Source organism: Eumetopias jubatus, unplaced genomic scaffold (assembly GCF_037043125.1).
Source record: "Eumetopias jubatus isolate StellerSeaLion01/CBP00866 unplaced genomic scaffold, mEumJub1_p1.0 scaffold_5, whole genome shotgun sequence".
Classification (NCBI taxonomy): Eukaryota; Metazoa; Chordata; class Mammalia; order Carnivora; family Otariidae; genus Eumetopias; species Eumetopias jubatus.
Genome location: NW_028274811.1, coordinates 133,755,955 through 133,764,646, shown reverse-complemented (window position 1 = coordinate 133,764,646; position 8,692 = coordinate 133,755,955). Strand labels below are relative to the sequence as shown.

The window sequence follows — 8,692 nt, the reverse complement described above, 5'->3', positions numbered from 1 at the left end:
AAATATTCCATTCCCTGATGTTTTGTATTTTACATAATAGAGTAGCATATATTCTCAATTTAATTTCATAATTCACTGATATACAGGCATTGCCAATTGAATTATTTAATTAATCATATTGAAAATGGGATCTGTCAGGAACATATTGAAAGTGAAATCAGAAATAGTGAATTTCTTTTTTTATTTTTTTATTTTATTTTAATTATTATTATTATGTTCTGTTAATCACCATACATTACATCATTAGTTTTTGATGTAGTGTTCCATGATTCATTGTTTGCATATAACACCCAGTGCTCCATTCAGTATGTGCCCTCTTTAATACCCATCACCAGGCTAACCCAACTCCCCACCCCCCTCCTAGAACCCTCAGTTTGTTTCTCACAGTCCATAGTCTCTCATGGTTCATCTCCCACCCCGATGTCCCCCTGTTCATTCTTCCCCTCCTGCTATCTTCTTCTTCTTCTTCTTTTTTTTTTTTTAACATATAATGGATTATTTGTTTCAGCGGTACAGGTCTGTGATTCAACAGTCTTACCCAATTCACAGCGCTCACCATAGCACATACCCTCCCCAATGTCTATCTCCCAGCCACCCATCCCTCCCACCACCCACCACTCCAGCAACCCTCAGTTTGTTCATATTTTATTGCTGTTCATATTGAAAATATAGAGAATCATGAATACTTAATTTATGTGAAGACACCAAATGTATTACCATTGGGCCTTATTTAGACCTCAGATATCTTTGATCATCTCATGATAATGTTCATTTTGACTAGCTATGTCAAACAAAAGCGTCTATAAATATCTTTATATGTGTTGATCAATTTCCAGTATTTCCAGTTTTCTACAATCCTCAATGATTGATCTGCTTTAGATGAACACATTATATAGCCTCTTTATAGGCATTATAGGCATTGAGTTTAGCAACCTCATTTTTCCCTCAGCGGACTTGAAAGTATAGGTATTGTATACATGCAATCAGATCAAAAACTCTTACACATTTTGACATAAAACATTGATGTGTTTATAGTAAATTAAATATGGTTAGGTTTTTGAACAAAAACTTTAAAAATAGTTATAAAATTAAGTTGTCTTCTAGAAAATTGATAAGAACTATTTAAAAGTCTTCCAGGGAACCTCGATAACCATTGATCTCCCATAGATGATTAATATGGTTTATTTATTTTATAGCTACACATAACAAGATATTAAAAAGTTAATAACATTCAAATACAATATATGAAAGCACAAGATCTATAATATTGCTTTAAAATGGGCAGTACTTAGTGGACTTCTTGGAAAATAGAAATCAACTGCTGCCAAAAATTTCTCACTTGTCAATTTGGTAAAGTGCCAGAATTTTAACTTAATTAAAATACAGTCACCTTATGAGGTACTAGGGGTTATCATGTCAACATATACATTTTGGGGGGGCATGAAATGCAGCCCATAGTAACCCATTTTGCCAAATCATTAAATAAATACATGAAAGAGAATGGAATAATGATTTTGTAGCACTGGGCCATAATCACATATCAAAATCAGCTTATAACACTTCAATTTATATAATTTAGTTATAATACCTTTTGGTTTTAGAGCCTGATAAAGTTTATGTTTCCTAATAAATAAAAATTTACTTCCTTTTTTTCAATTCCAAGGTTATGTATTTTCCTTTAGATTACTTAAACCGGTGAAAACCAAATAAACAACTCCCTAAAACATAATTGAATTTTATTCTTTTTTATATGTAAAGAGAAAAAACTCTGAAATTTACATGTCATTACTGCACACTAATACATTTTCAAATTGATGATTTGAGTTAAGTTTACTTCATAAATTAGGACTGAAGTTCAAGACATTAAGAACTGAGTATAGTAAGCATATATAGGCGTGTGTGTGTGTGTATATGTGTGTGAGCCCTGTGTTTCATGGTGTATATGTGTGTGCATTTATATATATGTCTTCTTTAAGTATGAAAACAAAGAAGTCAGCTCCCATATTAAATATCAAATAGCAGTCTTTTACTGGCCCAATTAATACATAGTTTTCTAAGATTTTTGAATAAGATTCAATAAGGTTGTATGACATATTTAATGTAAGCACCTCAAGCTTTTGGCCATGTCCTCAAAAAGAAAAAAAAATGAGCTTAGTACAGAGTCCTGCACATACTAAAGTATTTGGTAAATGTTTGTTAAATATAAAGATCTTCAGGAGTTACTGTGTTGCTGGTAGCCAGTTTCCCAGGAATCTACCCTCTCTAATTAGCTTACAACAAAACCTGCTCTTTTCTTCTGTCTTCTGGGGTCAGCCCTTTGGTGAAGAGGGAAAAGGGGTGCACAATAGGAAAGAGCATAAGTGGAACACTGACAAGAGGAAAAAAGAAGCCAATAAACCAAACCAAGAATTTAATTTATCTTATGCTACCCAAGTCCCCTCCAGACCTAAAAGGGCAACTGCTCTCTGGCACTCAGAAATAGGAGGAAAGGATTATTGTTTGGGTGGAGTGAGATGACTGGAACAAGTCCTGAAATATGTTTCATAACTTTCTGAGCTATTTTTCTGATTCAGGTGGTATATTGAACAATAATGTTCATTTGCCTATTCTTTTTCTTATTTGATGGCATTAACAGAGCAGCAAGTTTAGCAATGAGACTGAAGTTATCTCTGGAATGGGGACGGGAGAAGGTACAAGAGGAACATTTTCAAATTTGAATTAATTTTACTATTTTTGTAACATGAATCAGGGTTGTTTGCTGTAGTCTTGACTGGAAACATATCAGTAATCATCAGACATTGTTTTAGTAAAAGCGTAAAGGTCATTTGTTGTTGTTATTTGGTTGTAAAAATAATGACTTTATCTTTAAACCTGAAGATGGTACTTTGAGCGGATTGTCTCAGAGAATTGCCAAGATATAGATCAGTTTGGGAGTTGGTGGCAGGAAATTAGAATGAGATACACAGCAAAGTGTCAATGGCAGCAAATGTGCATATCTCTGCTTTTTTATCAGTTTTTTTTTTTTAAAGCAGCAAGAGAAACCTGGATAAACAGATCTTTAGCAAAGAAAGAGGAAAATCCTGCTTAAGACGCACAAAGGGAGACATCATCTGATGGAATAAAGTTAAGTCTTTCCAAATTTGAACACATACAGAATCTTAGTCCTATGTCAGATGTTTTTTAAAAATGTATGTAATATTCAAATTAATTGCATAAGACTATTTTAGTAATTCTCATTTATATTTTTATATATAAAAATGAATGTGTTCAGCAAACATTCAAGTAGTTTATTCACTCTAATTCCTTAAACAGATGAAGGGAACTGAAAGTTAGTCAACACTTCAAAAAATTATGTCTCCCTGTGTAAAACATTAGTTCCATAGAAAACAGTATCATAGAGGACAGCCATGTTTCAGTTACTGTGTAATAACCAAGATCTCTGAGAAGGTGCAGTTAACAAATCAAAATTAAAGGTAAAACCATGGAATAGTGACTAACACCAAATGAGGAAAAGATCTTTGAAACTGAGTGAATGTGATCTTGATGGATTATCTGTGCACATGGTAGTCAAGGGAAAGGATGACGGTTAGAAAAATAAGAAAAGAGGAGTAACTGGTGGTCCTGGGGGTGGGGGTGCTGCTGGGCTATATGCTGTGAGGGAGGGTCGAAGCCTCCTGCTGCTGCCAGAGGAAACCCTTGGCCACAGGAAGAGTTAATAATGTCTTTCTTCTTTGAGTGGATCAACAGTGTGCTCCAGTTCCTAAGGACTCTATCAGAAACCTGGAAAATTTGTATTCTTGGACTTGGACAACGCAGGCAAAACCATTCTACACATACTCAACAATGACTGATTGGGCAAACATGTTTCAACATTAGCTCCAACATCAGAAGAGCTGACAATTGCTAGAATGACTTTTACAACTTTTGATCTTGGAGGGCATGAGCAAGCATGTCGGGTCTGGAAAAATTATCTCCCAGCAATCAATGGGATTGTCTTTCTGGTGGATTGTGCAGATTGTCCTCACCTCGTGGAAACCACACTTGAGCTAAATGCTTTAATGACCAATGAATGAAACAATATCCAATGTGCCCATCCTTACCTTGGGTAACAAAAACAACAGAACAGATGCAATCAGTGAAGAAAAGCTCCGTGAGATATTTGGGCTTTATGGATAGACCACAGGAAGGGGAATGTGACCCTGAAGGAGCTGAATACGTGCCCCATGGAAGTGTTACTTGCACTGTGCTCAAGAAGCAAGGCTATTATGACAAGGGCTTCTGCTGGCTTTCCCAGCATATTGATGTTCAGACAGTGAAAACAAGAGTTTTACTTCTCTGGATTGAGCCTAAAAAAAGGAAAAGAAAAAGAAAAAATGAAAGAATAGGAAAAAATAGGAAAAGAAAGGAAGACTATGAAAAATAAGTTAAAACTATGAGATAATGGAGGGAAATAACCTGGGGTGAATGGGTGACAGAGGAACACTGATTTTTAACCTCTGTTGTACAACCACAATTTCCAAAGATGTTATTATTATTATTACTACTACTATTAGGTATTAGGTATTATTATTGTTATTGAAACAAAACTTTTGCACACTAGAACTATTTTATAACAGCTTTTTCATTCTCAAGTTCTCTGACTTGTTTCTGGTTGATTAATTTTACCTTCTCATAGATTTTTATATTTTGTCTATTTTTGAAAGTATCTGTAGAAAATAGAATTATAGATAGGCAGTTATTTTCTTTCAGATCATTGGAAATAATTTTTTTGGTCTAAGTCCTTGTTACCATGGTTACTATAGAACGTTAATAGTCAATTTAATTCTTCCTCCTACAAAAAGTAATCAGTCTTCTCTCCCCACCCCCATCTATTTCCATCCCACTAGCTATTGTATTCTGGAATTTTATTATGATGTGTCTAAGAATGAATTTACTTATGGTTATTCTGCTTTATATTTGCTGGCTTCTTGGAATTATGAGTTTGTGTCTTTCATCAATTCTGGAAAATCCTCAGACATTGTCTTTATATTCTGGCTCCAACCTGCCTCTTGACTTATAGAGTTCCAGTTAAATCTTTGTTAGATCCTTGCTCTACCCTCTCTAACTTTTTTTTTTTAAGATTTTTTATTTATTCATTTGAGAGAGAGGGAGAGCACGCATGAGAGCACCATCGGGGGGGAGGTAGATGGAGAGGAAGAAGCAGAGCAGAGTAGGAAGCCTGATGCGGTGCTCGATCCCAGGACCCTGAGATCATGACTTGAGCTGCCTTAAGGCAGATACTTACCCGACTGAGCCACCCAGGCACCTCAACTCTCTATAACTCTTAATCAGTTTTCTGTATTTTATGTTTTTATGTTCTTCCATACTGCAATCTGACAACATTTACTTTTTAAATTTTCTCTCTCTAGCTGAATTTAATTTGCTGTTAAAATCATTTTTTTAAAATTAGCTTTTTTTTATTTGTAGATCTTATTTTATTTTTTAAAGATGTTTTTCTTTATTTATTTGTCAGAGAGAGAATGTACAAGCAGAGGGAGTAGCAGGCAGAGGGAGAAGCAGGTTCCCCTTTGAGGAAGGAGCCCGATGGGGGACTGGATCGCAGGACCCTGGGATTATGATCTGAGCCAAAGGCAGACGCTTAACAGACTGAGCCACCCAGGTGTCCCTGTAGATCTTATTTTAATCTAGGTTTTTCTTTCTGTTTTTTTGTCTTTGGTTTTTTTAGTGACTCCTCTTCCCTGGCTATAGTTTCAACCTGGCATTTAAAAAAAATAATAATCCAAGGGCACCTGGGTGGGTCAGTCGGTTAAGCGTCCCACTCTTGGTTTTGGCTCAGGTCATGATCTCAGGGTCGTGAGTTGGAGCCCCATATGCGGCTCCGTGTTCAGTGTGGAGTCTGCCTGTCGCTGTCCCTCTGCTCCTCTCCCCCAGCTGTCTCTTTCTTTAACATACATACATACATACATAAAATCTTCAAAAAAAATCCCAATAAACATCATGTTTTATTCCTTTTTTTTTTTAAGATTTTATTTATTTATTTGAGAGAGAGAGAACGAGAGATAGAGAGCACGAGAGGGAAGAGGGTCAGAGGGAGAAGCAGACTCCCTGCTGAGCAGGGAGCCCGATGTGGGACTCGATCCCGGGACTCCAGGATCATGACCTGAGCCGAAGGCAGTCGCTTAACCAACTGAGCCACCCAGGCGCCCATCATGTTTTATTCCTATTCTCATTCATGGTACTTTGTTTCCATAGAGTTAGATTAATATTAATTGTATCCTGGTTATACAATTACTAAAAATAAATGATCTTTTGAATTAATCTTTGAGTTAAGGTAAACGTGATTTCTTCCAGTGAGTCTCCGATAGATTCTGTGAGGCACTTATGGTTGCTACAAGTTACACAAAAAGTGAATTCATAGTAGATCATAGACCTAAAGGGTCTCCTGGGTGGCTCAGTCGGTTAAGCATCTGCCTTCAGCTCAGGTCATGATACCAGGGTCCTGGGATCAAACCCCACATCGGGCTCCCTGCTCAGCAGGGAGTCTGCTCCTCCCTCTCCCTCTGTGCTCTCTCTCCTTCTCTCTCTCTTTCAAATAAATAAATAAAATCTTTAAAAAAAAGATCATAGACCTAAATATAAAATGTAAAACTATAAAACTTATAGAAATAAAAATAGGAGACATTGCTTTGACTTTAAGTTTGATGATGAGTTTTTATATATAACAAAAAAGTACAATATATTAAAAAACTAATAAGTTGTACTTTGTTAACATTCTCATGAAAAAATAAGATACAAGCCATGGATGGGAAGAAAATATTTACAAATCATGTATTTGATTAAGGGCATTTTTTCTGAATATATAAAGACACTTAAAAACCAGTAACAAGTAAATAAACTACCCAGTACAAAAGTAGATAAATGATATCAATAGACACTTCATCAAAGATGATAGATTGCAAATATGCATATATAAAGATTCTCAACATCATTTGTCGCTAGGGAGATGTAAATTTAAACAACATTGAGAATAAGGTTGCCTTTTTTTAAATTTATTTATACAGATTTTTGAGGAAGACATTTTTAAAGTTTGAGTTAACATTATTTGTCTCAATATTACATCACATGAGCATAACCTTTGTGCACTATAGAATGGCCTAAAATCCAAAAATAAAAAAACCCTGATAATATGAAATGCTGGCAAATATTATTCATGACTGGTTGAAACAATGTACAGTCACTTTGAAAGGGTCATTTGGCAGTTTATTATAAAGTTAAACATAGATTTACCAGACAGTCATGCTCCTAGAAAGTGAAAACTTATTTTTGTACAAAAACCTGTGTATTCATGCTTATAGAAACTTCATTGATTTATAATCACAAAGCACTGAAAGCAACCAAGATGTCTTTCCACAAATGAATGGATATGCAAACTGTATTGCATCCATACAATGGACTAATTATTTAGGGATAAAAAAGGAACAACTTATTGATTTATGCAATACCAATGATCTTGGTAGAGACAAGCAGTTTAAAGGGCTTCTACTCTGCCTTTTTGTCATTCTCTTATGACAAATATCAGGAAAGCAATGTGAAGATTCTTCTGGATTCTAAGAATATTCATCATAATTATGAACTCAAGAACCAAGGTACTGACCTCATGGTGTGTCTGTACATTCATTGGATCTACTATAGGATGAGCTTGAAACAGACTGAATTATGGTATTCCATATACTCCTGCTCTACTAGGGCAGGGCATGATGGCAGTCTAGATCACTTCATATCACTCTTAGCTCAGATTCTGTTCCTATAGCTCTTGTAAGATGTAGAAATTCTCCTTTGTGTAGGAAAATTTCAGTCTTCCTCCTGTGTTCCTCCTTTACTCCCACACTACAACCATACTCACACTTCCAACACCGGATAGGTGTTTGTTTTGTTTTTCCCACACCAGGCAACTCTCTGTGACACCTAAAATTTAACTCATTTCTGACATCATCAATCTGGAGATAGCATCAAATCCCACGAATCCCATCATTAAGGGTTCAGTTCCACAAGACTGCCGGTCTCCCCACTTCCAATATCAATCACAAGTCCAGGCTGTGATCTGTGTTTCAGACCAACCAGAGGTTCCCACAACCCCCTCCTTGGGGTTGATGAATTTGCTAGAGCATCTCATAAAATTCAGGAAGAGTTTACTTACTATTTACTGTTTTTTTATAAATATATATGATAAAGGATACACATGAATATCCAGATGGAAGAGATGCATTAGGAAAGCTCTGTGGGATGGGGCACAGAGCTTTTATGCCCTCTCCAGTACTGCCACTCTTTCTGCACCTCCCTGTGTTCACCAACCCTGGAAGTTCTCCAAACCCTATAGTGGGGCTGTAAATGGAGTTAATATTTGATCATGCCTACATGATGAAACCTACATAAAGACCCCAACAGTGTGCAAAACAATCCATCCCAGTGGATGAATCTTAGGAAATATAACACTGTAGCATGCGAGAGGTTATTATAACCACTTACTACCACTGATGGAATCCTTATTGCTATCTGATGAAATTCCTGAATCTTAAACCAAGATTGTGCTTTCTAAGGTCACTTCTAATAGTAATGTCCTAGTCCAAATTTACTAAAAGTAGACTCTCAACCAAAGATTATGTTACAAGCAGTTTATTTGGAAGGTTGTCCA

General features: G+C 35.9%; 1 pseudogene; it reads left to right on the top strand.

Annotated features, from left to right (window-relative positions):
- The first annotated feature begins 3,718 nt into the window (after positions 1-3,718).
- Positions 3,719-8,692, top strand: part of LOC114204737 (small COPII coat GTPase SAR1A pseudogene) — a 176,069-nt pseudogene continuing 171,095 nt past the window's right edge.